Consider the following 19482-nt stretch of genomic DNA (forward strand, 5'->3'; position numbering starts at 1 on the left):
GAAATGACCAAAGGTTGGTGTGGCGTATAAAGTGTGAGTTCAGGAAGGCAAGTGGTATCTTTTATCTCCATGAGCTTAGTAATAGTTCTACACATAGCATTGTGAGATGTTTAATATATGTTTGCTGAAAAAAGAATGATATATTATTTACTGAGCATGTACTGTATGCTAGGCACTGTTCTGAATGCTTATGGGTAGTCATTCAGCTAACCATCACCAAGCCTGATGAGGTTGGCATTATTGTGCCCATTTTCTAGATGAGAAGGCTGAGGTAAAGAGAAAAAGTGGGTCACTTACTGAACTCGCACAGGTGGTGGTTGTCAGAGTGACCTCCAGCTACCTGGCTGCCATGCGCACTCTTAACCACTGGGATATCCTGCCTATTCCTGAATGAATGAATGGAAGCACACAAGCTACTTTCAGACACACACATACACATGTGTTTAAGGAGAGCTTGCAGTGGAACAGAGCAGATAGGGAGGAGAGCCACGCAGTAGTGAAGCTGGGAGAAACTTAAACTCCAGAAAAGTCTCCAAATAAGTGGACTGTGAAGGAACCTTAAACATGGGTAGGGTTAGGGTTAGGGAACTGCCATATGACCCAGAAACCCCACTGCTGGGCATATACACTGAGGAAACCAGAAACGAAAGAGAAACGTGCACCCCAAAGTTCATTGCAGCACTGCTTACAATAGCCAGGACATGGAAGCAACCTAGATGTCCATTGGCAGATGAATGGATAAGAAAGTTGTGGTACATATACACAATGGAATATTACTCAGCCATTAAAAAGAATGCATTTGAATCAGTTCTAATGAGGTGGATGAAACTGGAGCCTATTATATAGAGTGAAGTAAGTCAGAAAGAAAAACACCAATACAGTATATTAACACATATATATGGAATCTAGAAAGATGGTAACGATGACCCTATATGCGAGACAGCAAGAGAGACACAGATGTAAAGAACAGACTATTGGACTCTGTGGCAGAAGGCAAGGGTGGGATGATTTGAGAGATAGTATGGAAACATGTATATTATCATATGTGATATAGATTGCCAGTCCAGGTTCGATGTATGAGGCAGGGTGCTCAGGGCTGGTGCACTGGGATGACCCAGAGGGATGGGATAGGGAGGGAGGGTCAGGATGGGGAACACATGAACACCCATGGCTGATTCATGTGAATGTATGGCAAAACCCAACACAATATTGTAAAGTAATTAGCCTCCAATTAAAATTTTAAAATAAATATTAAAAAGTAAATAAATAAAATTTTTTTAATTAAAAATTAAAAAAAAAAACATGGGTAGGACTTGAATGTCAAAAGAAAGATATGGACACTTAGGTCTGGAATCTCCTTATTTTCCAATCCACGTAATAATTGCCTTAATGAGTTGAGAGCTTTCTCTGTGCCCTGCACCCTACCTACTTCATCTTCTGTATCTTCCCAGCCCCTTCATGTCAGAAGCCTCCCTCATCACCCTTCTGTACTGCTCCCTCACCCTTGCAGTTCAAAGAAAGATCAGTCTTATTGGTCATTCTTTTCAAAACCAAAGTTGATGATGACCACTTGTTGCTAAAGCAACAACTGACCTACACTTGCGGCATCTACAGGCCCGAAGAGTTAAGGCCAGAAAGACTCTGTGTGGGTCAAGACCCAAATGTGGACTAGATCCACTGATGAGGGTGAAAGGGCCTCAGTGACGATGGCAGAGCCCAGGGTGCACTTTATCTGCAGCTGCCTTTTCTGGAGAACTAGATTTCACTCCCTATCTCTGCTGGAGATCTCGCAAGCACCCACGGCACCCTGGTGCAGAATGGCCTGCTGTGCGCTCTGAGGCCCCATCAACCATGAGACAAGAAAAGACACAGCCTAACTTCAAAGGGCTGCAGATGACTAGGGCGGCCCAGCAGAGCCCAGTGACCCTGCAGTGGATCCAGCTGCATCAGGATCCAGCCGGCCCAAGACAGCCGGTGACAGGGAGTTGCCCTGAAGGCTTCAGGAGTCCTGGCAGTGTCCATGGAGATTTGATAGGAATTTATTTTCCACGCAGCCTCACCTTTCAGGAGAACAACTTCGAGGTTCTTTTGGGGGATTCCCAGGACTAAACAAGGGCTTCCCTTGTAGTTCAGTTGGTAAAGAATCTGCCTGCAGTACAGGAGACCCGGGTTCGATTCCTGGTTTGGGAAGATCCCCTGGAGAAGGAAATGGCAACCTACTCCAGTATTCTTGCTGGGAAAATCCCATGGACAGAGGAGCCTGTCAGGGTACAGTTCATGGGATCACAAGAGTCGGACACAACTTAGTGACTAAACCACCAGGATAAAAGTCCTTTGGAGAAAGATGGCCTTAAAAAACTGCACCCCCAAAAATAGACTCATAGATACAGAGAACAAACAAGTGGTTGCCTGAAGGGAGGGGTGGGGGTAGGGGAAATAGGTGAAGGGGATTACAGAGCTACAAACCTCCAGTTACACAATAAGTAAGTCATGTGCAGTCCTTATAGGTGGAATCTAAAAAGAAACAATACAAGTGAACTTGTCTACAAAACATAAACAGACTCACAGACTTAGAAAATGAACTTATGATTGCCAGAGGGGAAGGATGGAAGGAAGGGATAGTTGGGAAGTTTGGGATGGACATGTACACACTGCTATATTTAAAATGGATAACCAACAAGGACCTACTATATAGCACAGGGAACTCTGCTGAATGTTACAAAGCAGTCTGGGTGGGAGGGGAGTTTTGGGGGAGAGTGGACACGTGTATATGTATGGCCAAGTCCCTAGGCTGTCCACCTGAAATGGTTACAACCTTGTTAACTGGTTATATTCCAATATAAAATAAAGTTTAAAATAAATCATAGAGATTTAATATGCAACATCAGAAATATGGTCAATGATGTTGTAATAAGTTTGCATGAGGACAGATAGTTACTAGACTCATCACGATCATTTCAGAAAGCATGTGAATGTCAAATCTTTATATAAAACACATGAAACTAACAAATGATTATATGTCAATAATATTTCGATTTTGAAGAATTTTAAAGTATTTTTTTTTAATGCACCGTCCCTCTTAGGTTTCCCTGGTGGCTCAGACAGTAAAGAATCAGACTAAAGAATCTGCCTGCAGTGCTGGAGATCTGGGTTAGACCCCTGGGTTGGAAAGATCTCCTGGAGAAGGGAATGGCAACACTCCAGTATTCTTGCCTGGAGAATCCCCATGGATAGAGGAGCCTGATGGGCTACAGTTCATGGGGTCACAAAGAATCAGACACAATTGAGCAAGTAACACTTCACTTCACACTCTTAGAAACACAAGAACTTTTAAAACTCTGGAGCCTTTTCTTTGTTCCTGGAGCTATTCCAAGAACTTTGTTTGCACAACCTCACTTAATCCTCAGGACATCTGGATGCAGAAACGACGACATCCCTTAGTGTAAGTACTGGGGAAACTGAGGCTCAGTGACATCCTCCAGGTCATAGAAGTGGCAGAGCCAGATGTCCAACTCAGCTCTGGCTTCAAATCCCTTGCTTTTCACCCTGATGCTACACATTCACAGAAAACTAGATGTTTGACTCTCATCTGTTCACCCAGCAAAATATTTCTTAAGCCCCTACTCTCAGACAGGCACTGTTTTAATAGATGCTGGGGACATCATAGTGCATAAGTGAAATAGGAAAAAAAAAAACAACCCTGCTCTCAGGAAGTGTACAATGCATCAAAAAATCAAAACAGCATCAAAAGGCAGAAATTAGTCTTCATTATCACTGGTAATGCAATTGAGATATTACTGTCTGTTTACTCCGCAGATCCATTCCTCCATGTTGTTACTGGACAAATAGTTGTTGAAAACATACTAGGGGTCATGTGCTGTTCCAGGCACAGGGACCTCAGGGGTAACCCAAACAGATGCGGCCCCTGCCCTCTTGGAATTGACATTCTGTTCCACTGTTCTTTCTAAGCTGTAGCTACTGCTCAAGAACATGAGCGGTGCTGACTTGAGCCCCAGGGAAGCTGAGGCTGAAGTTGTGAGAACCAACCAAATCAGCACAAGTTTAAGGGATCACAGATGTCCTCTGCCCTCTCCTCCACAACACACAGTGACCCCTGACCCACAGGGTGTTAAGAGGAGCTTGAGGGCAGAAGTCAATAGCTCTGAGTCTTAACTAGCTGTGTGACTGAGCTAGTCATTTCAGCTTTCCCAGCTCCACCTTCCTCACTGTAAAGTGAAAACAGAAGCTCCTGACTTGCTGGCAGATTTGTAAGATGTGATGAATTCAAATGAAATAATGACTCTATGAGCACTTCTGGATTTATCTTCTAAGTCCTATATTCTACTTCAGTCTTTCAGTTCTTCACTTCCCGTAACCATAATGCTTCAGAAAGGATCCTATAAACTCATTCACATGAAGGTATAAATAACAAATGAACTTTTAAAGTCTTGCTCCTCCCAGGCCTATAGGTTTTCTTGTAAAGAAAAACTGATTCTGGCCAAAAGGGAGTAAGAGGTGCCAGATTTCCTCTCCCACCTGAAATAAAAAGCACCCTAACTGTGTCCTTAGGTAAAACCTGATAATATTCATGAGATTGAAAAAATTCCAGTGCCCAAGGAGGAAAAATTCCTGATGTCTGCCATACAATCCAAAGAAGTCCCAGCTAGAAATATCTTGGACTAGAATGTAAGCTCCCTTAGGGCAGGGGTTTTTGTCTGCTTTATTCTCTGCTGTATCCCCAGTTCTTACAAGAGTACCTGACACATAGTAGGTACTCAGTAAGTACTTGTTGAGTAATGAATGAATGACTGTGCCTGTCACACGTCAGTGAGGAAGAGTGGCAAGTCTGCACAGAGTCTCAGAAACCACCCCATGCTCAAGGCCTGCCAGATGGATCAATTCCTCAAATCTTGGTTGGGGGTGAGACCCTCTAAACAGTGACAGTCTTGAGGGGAGGGAACCCCTAGGACGAGCCCTATTTTCACGTAGGAAGGAAAAGGAAAGCTTGTACTCAGCGATAACCATCACTGTGAACCACTGCTCCCCACAGCATCCCCTCCCTTCAGCCCGGCCTGTTTACTGGAAGGCGCGACCCTATTTTCTACATCCTGGACATGGAGAGCTTTCATCACTGGCTGAAGGCAAGACCGCGAAGGCTGGATGTCAGGGTCCTGGTGAGAAGCCACGTGGGAGCTGCATGAATGGAGGTGGGCAGCAGTCGATGTTTCCCCATGGGTAAAAGCAATCTGCTCACTCATTTGTTAATCCTCTCATTTCGTACAAAGTGATGTGGGTCAGGCCTCCACACTTGCATGGGGTCTCTGAAGATGAAAACGAAAATGGTGGTGATTAAAATAATTATAACAAGCCACCGTTTCCTGAGTGATGACTTCAAAAAGCAGTGTGCTAGAGCGGCTCAGAGGACGGCTCTCAGCCAGTCTGTTTGGGCTCCTTGTCTTGGCTCTGCACCTTACCAGCGGTGTGACTAAGCCAGTTACCTAACCTCTCTGATCTCCATTTTCTTGACCCTAAAACAAGCTGCTGTAATGCATTAACACACCTAAAGCACTTAGAACCATATGGCTATTTCTGGGGTTGGTGTCCTGTTAAACACTTTCCAGCTTTAGGCTGAAAAGGAGATGGTACCGTGGTTAAGAGCTCTGATTTGGATCTTGGGCATCCCTTTATTCACTGTGTGACATTGAGCAAATAATCTACCCTCTTTGAACCAAGTAATACAAAGTAAATTCCATGGAGGTGAGGAATTCTGCTTTGGTCACTCTTCTCTCTCTAGGACCATATGCCATGCCTGGCTCCATAAATCTATCTTGAATGTATGAATGAATATATAATAATCAAGACCAGTTGCATCATTTGCAGAGCCCCAAGCAAAATGAAAATGCAGGGCCCCATGCTGAAAAAGTATCAGGAATTTCCAGACAGCAATGACTGAGTATAAAACCAAGTGTGGGGCCCTTGGAAGCGCGTGGTGGCTCTGCATGACTTCATGGGCCACATGCTCTCAAAGCTGGCCTGATAACCATCACTGCTCCATATCGTTCACATGACAGTAAGGTCAACTCCTGCACAGAAAGCCCTGAGTGCACCCTTGGCCCAGAGCAGGCCGAGTTCATTAACAGCATCCCATCAGGTTTAATGTTCACTCACAGCCTGAGGCGAGCAGACAGGTTTTGGCCCATTTCATAGGTCAGGGAAAAGGGGCCCAGAGAGCAATTAAATGACTTGTTCTCCATCCTACTGGTCTGACGGTGGGGTCTGAGCTCAAGTGGGGCTAGTGCTGACTCCAAGGTAAGGGAACTGTGAGTGGAGGAAAGGAGTGGGCCCAGAAGTCTGGGGGTAGCTGGCAAGGCAGAGTCCTGGGCTAAAATGGGGCTCCTTCCTCAGGGCTGATTGTCTGATCCCCCAGGTTCACTGGGGAACCCACAGGCCGACAGGCTGTGGAGCTGGAAAATGAGCTCTGCCTATTCTACGACACACCCTGAGCATAGACGGGTCCCGGCCAGCCTCTCTTCCCGCCAAGTCTAGCTCAGAATCAAGGCTGAGGCGAAGAGGGCAGAGCCCAGGCTGAATTTACAGATTTAAATCCTGCCTTTTCCACTGAGACCCTCATGCCTCCATTTCTTCCCTGGGGTCTAGAAACCTGCTGTGACCCAGGCCTGCCTGCTTTCCCAGTGCACCCCCTCCCACGCTCCTCACTGCTCACCTCTCCCCGTCCTCGGAGCTCTGGTCAACTCACCAGGCCTTTCCCACCCCAGGGCCTTTGGTCTGGCTCCTTCTCACCCATTCAACCCCAGCTCAAACATCATCGTGAAGAAAAGCATCCCCTCAGCATCTTTTCTAAAACACCCCTTCCTTGGCTTTCTAACGATTAGGACTCAGCGCTTTCACAGTGGGGCCCTGTGTCCCATCCCTGATGAGGGGACTAATATACTGCAAGCCATGTGGCACAGCCAGAAAACACCACTGTATCCCCCGACTTTGCATCTCCTTGCCTGTGTGCTCCCAACCCCAACCTGCAGGCACTGTCCTTGCTGACGCACTTATGTGCTCACAGCGGGACTCCTCCACAAGAAGGTCTACCTGTAAATGGGAGGCAGGGACTGCGCTCTAAGCTCCCTCTGCCCCATCCAGGACAGTGGCCGCTACACAGCGGGGACCCAGTAAATAACTGTTGAGTAAGTGGATGAACAAATAACTCAGCGACTCTGGGAAAGTGACTCGTGGTCTCGAGCCTCAGTTTTCCCATCTGTAAAATGAGACTAATACCTGTTTCTTCAGGTGGATGTGTTAGAATAAAGCTGCCATTTGTGGGAAGGGATAGATTGGGAGTTTGGGATGGATGTATACACACTGCTATGTTTAAAATAGATAACCAAGAAGGATCTACTGTATAGTGCAGGGAACTCTACTCAATTTTCTGTAATAACCTAAGCGGGAAAAGAATTTGAAAAGGAACAGATACAGGTATATGTATAGCTGAATCACTTTGCTGTACACCTGAAACTAACATATTGTTAACCAACTATATTCCAACACAGTTCATCAGCTATGTGTGTGTGCTTAGTCGCTCAGTCATGTCTGACTCTTTGCAACCCCATGGGCTATAGCCTGCCAGGCTCCTTTGTCTGTGTGGATTCTCCAGGCAAGAATACTGGAGAGAGTTGCCAGCTATACTCCAATATGAAATAAAAATTGTAAAAACAAAAAATAAAGTTGCGATCAATTGAGGGCTTACTGTGTGCTGGGTCCTCTACTGCATACAGAATTTGCCATCTACAAAAGACTTGATTAATGACAACTCTTACTTGCATTCTTACCATTGCTACTACTACGCAACCACAGAAGCTGCAGTCCCTGAATTGAGGGGCTGGACTCTGAATCCTGAGATGTTCCCCAAGAGGCTCCATGAAGACACAATGCAGGGAAACAGACCTGGGGCTGGAAGCAAAGGCCACTTCAGAAAAGAAAACTGGCCGGAAACTGTCTGAGGGGTTCCTTCTTTTCGGATTCCGCTGCTCTCTCCTGACCATCCCTTGCCACTCCACCCCGACACTGCCCCACCCTCCCAAACACCCACCAAGAAGAAACCTCATACCCTGGGAGCCTGGCTGTCAGTTTCCTGCTGCTACGATCATGGGCCGCTAGGCGGGCTCTGAGGGATTTTCCAGCTCAGAGCAATGCTTAGTGGGACCTGAAGCGATGTGACATAAGAGGCGCTGTGATGCAGACCCAGAGGCAGGGAAAACCCAAGCCGGCACCAACTGGGAACTGGAGTGGGGCCCTCAGAGGGCACCTGGGCCGCAAGCCCCAGGGAGAGGAACCAGGCCTTCTCTCTGACCTTGCCTGGTGGCCATTCACAGTGGCTTGGTGACAGTGAACACTGTCCTGGCCATCGGCCCGGAACAAGAAAGTCAACTTCGTGTCTGAAAAGTCTATGGCCAGTAGGTTCTCACTAGTTATCTGTTTTGTGTTTAGTAGTGTATATATGTCAGTCCCAGTCACCCAATTCCTACCACCACCGCCCCCCCATAAATGATTCACTTTGCTGTGCACAACATCATAAAGCAACTATATACTACAATAGAACATTTCAGCTCGGTCCTCTGTGATGACCTAGAGGGGTGGGATGTGGGGGGTGGGAGGGAGGCTGTAGAGGGAGGAGATTTATGTATGCTGCTGCTAAGTCCCTTCAGTCGTGTCCGACTCTGTGCGACCCCATAGACGGCAGCCCACCAGGCTCCTTTGTCCCTGGGATTCTCTAGGGAAGAATACTGGATATATGTATACTTACGGCTGATTCACATTGCCGTACAGCAGAAACTAACACAACATTAAAGCAATTATTCTTCAATTTAGAAAAAATTCAAAGAAAAAAACTTTAAAAGAAAGTCTATGGCCAGGCTGGATCCAAATGAATTCCAGTTTAGAGACCTGCTTAAGTCCTTGAAGAAGTTCCGTTTCCTCCGCCTGCTCTTCCCTTTCACACAGTCACCTACGACTCTGTTGTCCTGAGCTAACCCTGGGCCGCCTCACTGATACCCATCGCAGTCAGATACCATCCCTAGAGAGTGATCACTCCCTTGGTCTCTCTCTTCTAATCTCCACTTCTGATATCTATCTTTTTCTTCCAAACCTGTTAAGGGACCTGGTTCCTAGTTCTGCTCTGGCTCTGACTTAACTCAGTGACATTTGAACAATTTCCAGCCCTTCTCTGGGGGATCAGGGGCCCATCTGTAACACGAGGCCCCAAGGGGTCCCTTTCAACTCTGACATTCTAAGATTCAAGGTTTAGAGATTCAACCGTAGACTCCTTATCAGAAGGCATGCCACCACCCCCTGTTCCCACCTGCCCCCAAGACTTGATAGATTCATACACAGCACAACGAGCCTGTCAAGGATTTAGAAATATCCCTGTTCACCTTCCCTAGCCATGTGACCCTGGCCTGGTCTCTGTCAAATGGACAGAGGATAAGATGTTTAGAGGACTAAAAAGGTCAAGTGCCTAACAGTGCCTCCTAACACCCAGCAGGTGTGTGTGAACAGGAAGCCACTATGAATTTAGAAGAAGAGAACAAGATGACAGAAAGTCTAAAGGAAGAAAAAAAAGAAGGCCAAAGAAGAATTCATTTAGCAAACATTTGGAGCATCTCCTACGTGCACTGGGGTTACAAACATGAATTCTGAGCTCAAGAACTCAGAATTCCAGGTGCTTGAAGAGGACGAGGCAGATTTGTCAGCAAATGTTCTACCATCTTCTGATTTCTCTGTTCTCAGAGTCCATCCATGGCCATTGTATACATGTGTACAAGTGGTTCACTGCACAAGGGTTCTGACTCAGAGTTAGTGGGCACCGAAATTCAGACCAGGTTCCATTCTGTAAGCATGTATCTATAGACCTGTGTCTTTCTTGTGGGGGTGGGGGGTGGGAGTGGATATTTTCTCCTAATTCTCACAAATGTAACACATGAGCTGGCCCAGGCCTGCAGCTTTTGCATTTCCCCTGCTCTGATCTACTCAGCGCCCCACAGTAACCAGAGTGATCATTTTAGGTTCAAAAGGACGACATCACCTCCCCTGCTCAGAGACACATTCTTATGAGTTCTTCATCATCCTTGACTTACCCTTCATAATCTACCACCATCTCCTTCCCCCTCATACTCACATACTCCACAGACAGAACACTGTCCCTCCATTTCCTTCAACAAGTCATGCCTGCCTGGCCTTTGAACACACTGTTCCCTCTGTCTGGAATAATTCCCTTTCCCTGTTTGGACCTCAAATACCTCCAATCTCTAGATCTCAGTTTAGACATGATTCTCTCCAAACAGCCTTCTTTGAATCCTGAGTGCTCCCAGGTTCATCAAATCATGTTCTTTCTCATCTGCCCTCAAAGCCCCAAAGCTTCTCCACAACACTTGTCAGAATTGCAATTAAATGATTAGTAGTATTAACAGCAGATGACTGCCTTTCCCCCCCTGAGAAACTAGAAGCTCTTGGAGCATGGGTACCATGGGTGTTATAGGCAGCACATGCCCATCATGCTATCTGTTTGCTCTATGCTGTAACCCCAGTACATACAGTTGGTGTTCAATAAATCACTATTGAATAAATAAGTGACATTTGCTCAATATAATGAAGGCCAATGGAGAGCTGGTGCCACTTGTCTGAGAAAGGAACAGTTACAAACAGAAAAGGGTGTCAACAGAGAAGGTCTCCTTGTTTCAGGGGGAATCTAGTAGGAAAGTGGAGCTCCCAGGGCACACTGGACAAAGGTGGGAGCGCTGGGCCCCCAGGGACATGCAGAGAGGGGCTACTTCCAAACATGTGGCCATCAAGTGAACGTCAGAGGTCTCATCTTTTCCAATTTTCTGGGTGGCCCCGGACACAGGCAGCCACTGTGCCTTTGCTGGTAACATTTATAAAAGATTCCTCAAATCTCCTGACTGGCTGAACGTGAACCATATTCAGTGCCAGATTTCATCATAAAACCGCAGTGTGGCTGCGGGAACCCCGACGTGCCATCTTCACTTGGCTGCCCATTTGGGGGCAGACTGTTCTCTTGGATGCAAAGAGGGACCTTGTGGTCCAGGGAGAGCAGACCCAGGAGGCTGTAATGAATGCCTTCTCCAAGTGACCTTAAAATGCTTTCAGCTGTGGGGCAGGCAACGTGCCCCCGTGCCTCTGAGCACACAGCCTGTCCCAGGCCAGTTCATTTATCCTGAATTCACTACTTTGCAAGCATTAAATTTAAACTAGATTTTTACCTGATCACGGACATTTTCAAACACGTTCACAATGGGAGAGAAAGTCTAGAGAACCTCAACTCAGCTTCTAGAATGATCAGTTCATGGACAATTTTATTTATAGCCCTCCCCAAACTGGATTAGTTTAAATCAAATTCTAGATGACACAGCAAATTATCTGTAAATGCTTCCATTGGCTACTCCCTTTCAAAACGCCAAGCAATCCATATTCATTACAGGGGAAAAATGTTTTTAATTAAAAAAGAAAGAAAATGACACTTAATCCATTTACTCGGGTGTTGATTTAAATGGAGCAGCTCTATCCAGAGGAGTCATTTAGAGTGGGTTGGGATCTCTGCTTTTGAATGACCCTGGACAAGGTGACTCTCTAAGCCCCAGCTTTCCATGGGTGTAGTAAGGGTATAAGAACTGTTTGCCTCGTCGAGGGCTGTTGCATGGGGGGAGAGGTGGTTACTGTTGAGTGCAGCCTGGCCCATGGAAGGTACTTATTACAGGCTGGGACAGTAATCCCTGACGGAGGATCCTGCCTGGTCTAAGACGTGCTATGAGCTTGGCATTGGAGCACTGCAGAAAGCACAGCTGCTTCACCCACGAAATCAGAGCAGAATTGCTCAGGAAGGGAGGCAGCCTCGTGTGGGAGGGAATACTTCTGCTTGCTTGTGGGGGTGTGGAGTCTCAGATCCCTGGGCCATCTTAAATTGCTTCCAGAGGCTGACCTCAGGGCTGGGTTGTTGGCTAATCCACACCACTTGGTCAGGTGACTTTTCTCCTTAGAATTCCACACCCTTTGCTCAGGAGGGATGGAAGGACAGAAAGGAAGATAAGGCCTAAACACCTCTGCCTTTTACGAATGGGAAACCAGGTCCGGCTGTGAGCCACTGGGACCCAAAAGATAGTAATGGCAGTGCTAGGACCTGAGGCCAGGTTTAAACCTTAGTTTTCTTGTCTGTAAAATGGGTAAAGTGAAAGCATAGGCATGCCAACTCTCAGAGGCTGAAGGTCTACCAGGCGGAAGGTCAAGCCCTGGGTGCTGGTCAGAAAGTCAGAAAGCTGCTAAGTTGTTTATTGCGTTGGGATGAGGGCAATTTCTAAGAATCGGGGCCATGAGTTTTCTCCCAAGAGAGTTTTGAAAGCGGAGCTTGCAGGGACCCTCTCTTTAAAGACAGGAGGTCACAGCTGAGGTATCTGGCCAGATGCAAACAACTTCCCTCTCTGTTCTTGTGAATGCTGATAAAAGGGCTTCCTTCCGCATTCTTGGGACCAGCACTTCACCCCTCGCTGACGGCCAGCTCAGCCACCAGACCCCTCTTGTCACACAATCCTCCCACTGCCTCCACCCTCTCACCGACCTGGACCTGACCTTGCCCCAGACTGTCCTTCTGACAGGATTCGGGGCCACTGGCCAGTCCTCACCTCAGCTGGTTCCTTCTCCTCTTTCTTACCCTGGTGGGTTCGTGTTTCACTTCTCCCCCGGGGCAGCGGGTGGAGGCAGGGGTGGCCATACTTCACCTTATTTCTGGCAACTGTGGTGGGCCTCGGGAGCAGGGGGGTATCTAGTTAGGGTTCTGCCGACAGGCGCGCCTCCCCACCTGGCCGGCTCTGGTTTCCTCTTTTGCACCCTGGGGAGAGTCCTGTCTGCTTCAAGGGGTTGAGGGATGGAAACTAGTGATCACAGTTTACATACATTGAGGGTTTCCTCTGTGCCAGGGTCAGCCTGGGATGGGTCTCCTTGAAACCTCATGATATCACTCTATTTTACACACAGAAAAACAGGCTCAGAGAGGCCAAGTAACTTGCCCAGAACCACACAGGAAGTAAGGGGTGGAGGCAGGATTTGAACCCAGGTATGGCGCCTCCAGAACAAGCACCCTTAACCACATAACCACACCGTCTTCCTAAAAAGTAACATCTGTACGACGCACCTGGAACTACCCGCCACAGAAGCTGCAGACTTTCCGAACATGAAAGCATCTCCTCCGTGTGCACTTCTCCCCATATTTGAGTGACAGCTACAGACTGGATGCCCCCCACCTCCACCCCCAGACAGCTATCCTATTTCATGGCAGGAGGGCGATGGTGTCCGGAGTTTATACTTCTACTGGCTTTCTCCCATTGTACTGATGGAAGGGCAGCTCAGACAGGTTAAGGGACTTGGGCAGGGTCACACAGTCAGTCGGGGCAGCAGGGAGATCTGAAGGCACAGCTGATTCATTCCATTATGGAGCATCTACTGGATCCCAGACTTCGTGTCAAGTGCTGCAGATGCAGTGGGGTCCACAACAGGACTCCCGCCCTCTCAGGGCTTACAACTGAAGGGAGCTGGGTAATAAACTGTTAGGTGACAGTCCTTTCCAGCTAGGTTGATCACCCTACAAGGCTTTCTCCCCTTGCACTGTTGACCTTGAAATTGCAAACACTTAGCAGATGCTCAGATCAAATGGAGCCAGCAGAACCACAGGGGTCTGGAGCTAGACTCCATGGCCACAGGTCATCTGGAGGGAATCTGAATGGCCTGTCAGGCTCCTGCTGCCCCGTTGCTCCTGATAACACCCAGCAGCTGCTGCCAGGCCTGTAGGCGAGAGGCCCCCCCGCTGGGGCTGCCCGGGCCCTGGGTGGGGCCCTGACTCACCGCCACCAGCCAACTCTGTCTGAACACTTCCCCTCCAGTGGCCGAACACCCACTTGGAAACCAAGGTGAAAAGAGGGTGGGGCCCAGGCTGGGATTTGAGCCTGGCATCTGCAATTCTCTCCAGGTCGCCCCCTCCTACTCTCCTCAATAAAGGCACAATCCTTTGAGCACAGCCAACCAGGTGGCTGCCTAAGCCTGACGCTGCTGAAGTCTCACTGGGAATTTTGAAAAATCTGTCACCCCTTGGCTTCTTGGTCCCTTTCTCAGCACATCCTCCTGGGGCTGCCAAGGCCCCTGTTCAGTTTCCCTTCTCCTCTCCCTCCCCTTCTGCTGTGCTTTTCCCACAGTTCACCCACTTTGCTTGAGAGGAACCTCACTCTCTCCCATCCTCTTAAGAAACAGTTGCCCTCTTCCTTGCCTTCAAAACAATATTCCCAGACTGCCTTCTCCATTCAAAAGACACTCATTTCATGTGGGGTGATCATCACCCAATTAGAGGCATGACTTATTGTGACCAGTGTGCTCCAGTTACCATCCTCTGGCCAAACACAAAGATGTACCATTAACCTTCCCTATTGTCCATCTCCTGTAGTGGAAGGGTGAGCCCAGCCCAGCTTCCCTATCACAGGCATGTCCACTGAAAACCATCAAATGGTCCAGCCGGTTGTCTGTACCACAACAGAGGCTGCAGCTGGGGTGTGAAGGGGGCGGCCCAACCGCTGGATTCTGATCTCACGGTGGGTGCCTTTGTACCTCTGTCCACAATGAGAGAGTCTAGCAAGACTGAGAGAAAGACAGAGACAGTTCAAAAGCAAGCCATGGAGATACACAAAGATGGAGAACCAGCAAGAGGTAGTGTGACAGGCAGTGAGGGGTGGGTGGGAGTCAGAAGGGAGAGAGAGAGAGAAGGAAACACTAGTCAGAGAAAGAAGAACAAGAGAAGAGGAGGGAGAGACTTGGGAGAGGAAGGAGAAGACAAAGGGAGGGGAAAGGAAAGGAAAAGAACCACCGATTTTTTTTAATAAGCATTCCCAATGCAGGGGGCCCAGGTTTGACCCCTGGTCGGGGATCCCACATGAGACCACTAAAGATGCCGCCTGCCACAGCCAAGACCAAAGATCTGCAACTGAGATCTGTCACAGCCAAACAAATCCATCAAGATAATTAAAAAGAAAAGAAAAGAACCACAGATTTTCGGAGCTGGGACGACTCTTAAGAGGAGACTGTTGATTTAGCCAACACGTAGGCTTAGGCTTCTAGACTCAGACTGCCTGGGTTCCCCTTCCCACCTGTGTGGGGGAGACAGGCTACTAATACATCCTGCCTCAGCGTCCCCACCTCAGATGGTTCTTAGGAGGCCTGCGTGAGTGAACATGTGAAACAACCCCTCCAGAAATGCTAGTTGTGTGTACTGTCACTTATTGGGCATTTCTATGGCAGGAAATGTGTGATGTGAGAGGCGAAGGTGCCAGGACCCCTCCCTTACAGTGAAGGGGTGTGTGCCGCTTATTGCCCCTGGGCTGTCTACCTCATTTGTGGTTAAAAATAGCACCCCCGTTCACTCCCCAAAGTTTCCTAATTTAGATGATAGGCCTGTATCGCCACCTTATTTCTGGGGCAGAGAGTGTGAGCTGATCAGGGTGGGTCAGGCCTGCAGGTGCCTGCCTGAAAATGGCATTCCTGCAGGTGGAGGCAATGCCGGTGACTGTGTCAGCAGCGCTTCTGACTGTCCAAAGGCAATCCAGGTTTTTCTGAGAAAATCGTTTTTATTTTTTAAAGGAGCTTTCTTAGATGCTTCTCCTAGATGTAATTTTTTAGAGAATCATCCCTCTTTTCAGAGTTTAGCATCGTGTGACAATGTTTCCAGAGTCCCCTCTACACCAGCTCATGCACACCTGTGTTTTAGAGCAGCAGGTGATCTGTTTCCAACCTTTCAACGCGAGGAAGTGACAGTGTGTGGAGGGGAGCAAGCCAAACAAATAGGAGTTACCACCCAGGTGATAGGGTGGTGGCACTGCTGAGGTCAGGGTGAGTCACAACACCCAGGACGGGCAGCTGCCTCAGCTGACAGGTGGGCAATCAAGGAAGGCTCCCTGAAGAGGGTGACAAATGAGCTGATTCCAGAGACATGAGTGAGAACGGGTTCTAGACGTGATACAAACGGCAGCAGGAACTGTTTTCTTTGTTGCTTTCTAGGTCTGGGGCAGTGTCGTTAACAAGCATTAGCTCATTTAACGGGCACAATGACCTTAGAAATCAGGTGCCAGTGTTATCGTCATTGGCCAAAAGAGGAGAAAGAGGCACAGAGAGGGTGAGAAACTTCTCCAAGGGCACACAGCCTGTGCCATGGGATCCACCAAGCATGCTTTTAAGCTCTACACTAGAACACTCCACAGAAGGGCAGGACGAACGACATGTGCCGAGACCAGAAAACAAGAGATAGCAAGGCGCACTAACAAAGCCAAAGGCAGGTCACCTAGGCCGAAGCTTCGGATGTATTTCCCACCACATGAGGCAAGAAATTGGACTGCAGGTCAAGAGGCAGGAAGGTGACAGCAAAGCCAGGCTATGCTCAGGAGCTGGGGCTTTGTCTTGCAGACTATGGGGAAGCATCAAAAGATCTAAAGACCACACGACTCACACTCCTCTCTCCTCTCTCCCCTCCACCCTCTTAGAGGGGAGAAAACAGAGGCCCAGGACACTGGCCTCCCTTCCCCAGGATCACACAGCCTACCTCTGGGGCCAAGTCTGGACTCCAGGCTTCTACCAGGACTGGGCCCCACCCTAGGGAGTGACAAGTGAGAAAGGGAGAAGGCCCAGAACCAGCTTGCAAGACTTTACATCAAAGATTAAAGAGTTATCTGAACAAGAGAAATTAATCTGTCCCGATTCTGTTCCCTTGCACGCCCTGGGTGGACCCGAGTTGCTTTTTTTTGCCTCGCCCTCCCCACCCGCCAGCCTCTTGCGAAGGGAGACAGCTGGGAGATGACTCTTACTCAAAAATCCTGGGTCTGGGCTTCCACAGCCTCGGCAACTAAGAAAAGGCAACCAATCAGATGGCCTGAGTCAGGCCTTTGAAACCACTGGGTAGTAAATAAAGTCACTGGAAACCAAAGCAGCCTGTGCTGTGAAAGGCCTGTCAGGGTGGGGCGGCAGCCTTGCACAGACAATTCCTACCTCTGCTCCCAGGGTTAGTACCTGCCACCGATCGATTGATGACTATGCACACAGTCAAGTAACAGTGCCAACCAGCCGAGACATTTAGAATGTGCACTTCCTAGGGTGATTTCAGGGCAGAGTGGTCTCACTGCCCTCTGAGGCCCATCCCTGGCTTGTGGGCCTGTGTTCACTTCCATGGATGAATTCAAACCACTTGTTTGGCTCAGGTGCTTAGAGAGACGCTGTGTTATTAATACACTGTATTAATATGAACGAGGATTACAGGATACCATTCGTACCTCATGCCAGGCGCTGGTCCCAGAGACTCGGGCAGGCAACGTCCCTAATTTCATGAGACTCATACACTGGTAGAGGGGAAAAAAGCGATGCATAAGTCATAAAATAAATCATTTCGGAGATACCAGGGAGGACTCGAAACCAGATTTCCCAGTCTTGGCACTATGGACATTTGGGGCTGGACAAGTCTTGGTTGTAAGGGGCTGAACTGTGCACTGCGGGATATTCAGCAACATCCCTGGCCTCTGCTCATCGGATGCTAGCAGCCACCCCTGCCTCCCCATCCCTTCCACCCTCCAGGTATGACAACCAAACCTATCTCCAGACATTGCCAAATATTCCCTGGGGAGGGGGCATTTGCTGAGAAGGCAGGCAAAATCAGCCCTGCCTGGTTGAGAGATCTAGAGAGGAGCTCTTTGGCGAAAATATAACGCAATCCCTGTGCATAATGTAAAATTTTCTAGTACTCATACTAAAAAAGTAAAGAGGTGCAGGTGAAATAAATTTTTAAATAGCTTTCCTTTTACCCAGGATAGCTAGCATTGTGTCATTTTGACATGCAATGAAGAGATCTCTTGTTATTCAAGAGATGTACATCATTTTACTCTACGTCTGCAAAACCGGGTGGCTATTTTATACTCACAGCACATCTCAAGCTGGCCTCTCCATGCCGCTGGAGCTGTGAGTTGAAGCTCACCCTGCTGGGAGCTCCGCGGAAAGACTGCCTGAAACTGAGGCCTCGCTCTTCACGTGGCCCTAAACCTGTGAGCAGGTTAGAAATGAAGCTCTCAGATGCTGGATCAGAATCTGCATCTTAACAAGCTGCCCCAGGTGACGCGTAAGCACATTCAAGGGTGAGAAGCCCAGAGTGAGGAACTCAGGGTGCCCAGGGGCCTGGTCCTGTCAGGGTGACTGAAGCCCGTGAAATGAAACCACTCAGGGAGCGGATTCCTTCCCGGACTCCCAGTTTCCCCATCTACAAAATGGGGGTTGATGAGTACTCTGTTTCTAGGGGTCAGGCTGGTACTTAGTGAGCAGGAGCTTTGCCACGCTTGCCCCCTTTGCTGCCCACGTCACCCCTCTGCTCTTCAGAGCCTCCTTTCTAGGTGAACTAGTGCTGCCAGAATGCTGCCCCTAAACAGAGGCCCTCAATCCTACTGCGGGGCCCGCCTCAGGGCGGAACCCCCAGGGAGTGGCCAGAGGGGCTCGGGCAGGGGGTGAGGCCCTCAAACAGCACACACGGGCGCATGCAGAGTGACTCACATGCTCTCAAACACATTCAGTGAGCCTTCAGGAGGGAGTGTGGGGATTGCAAAGAGGGGGACAAAACCCTCTCAGCTCGGTCACCTATGCAGACTTCCTATCTCTAAGCCCAGAACATTACAGGACCTGGTCATTAAGAAGCTAAAGGTTCAGTGTTTTCCAAGCCCCCTTCCTCAAGAAAGCAGTCTTCCAGATCTCACCCCTGAGTCTGCCCAGGAGGGTGGGGCATTGGGGACAGCCCCACCCCCGGGGACAGCCCCACCCCCGCCCCAGCCTAGGATCAGAATAGAGCCCAGCTCCCCGTTCTGAGTGTCAACTCCTCCTGATTTCTAGTTACGACAAGTCCAAATTAAAGGAGCTTATCGCAAAACCCTGAGGCTGTCTTGCCTGGTGCTCACTTCCTTTCTCTTTCATCAAGCCTCTGAGCAGGCTCCCCAGGCAAGCAGGAGGGGGTGACGGGGAGGTCAGGCAAGGGTCCTGGGGAGAGAAGATGCCCTGCACCTGTGCCACCTTGGCCAGAGGGGAGATTCAGATTAAACAAATCAGTAGGGCTTTCAAGCAGAGATCAGTGAGCATGTGAGCACGCTTGAGGTGGGGGATTGAAAGAATCCCATTTGCCTTGATTTCTGCGTCTTGAGTGAAATTAGAACCTGATCTTGGCCAGGCCCCGGTGCTACACTGGAGTTGACGGGTGTGGGTTCTGCTAGGGGTGGGGACACACGTAGGCTGGTGAGTGCTGCAAAAATGAAGAAGGCCCCAGTGTCTATCCTGCCCCCGCTGGTGATGCAGAAATGTCACCCTGGACCAGGTGAAGACTTTAAAATTAAGACGAAAAATGGATGGAAGGAA

The sequence above is a fragment of the Budorcas taxicolor genome, chromosome 1 (assembly GCF_023091745.1).
Source record: "Budorcas taxicolor isolate Tak-1 chromosome 1, Takin1.1, whole genome shotgun sequence".
Lineage (NCBI taxonomy): Eukaryota > Metazoa > Chordata > Mammalia > Artiodactyla > Bovidae > Budorcas > Budorcas taxicolor.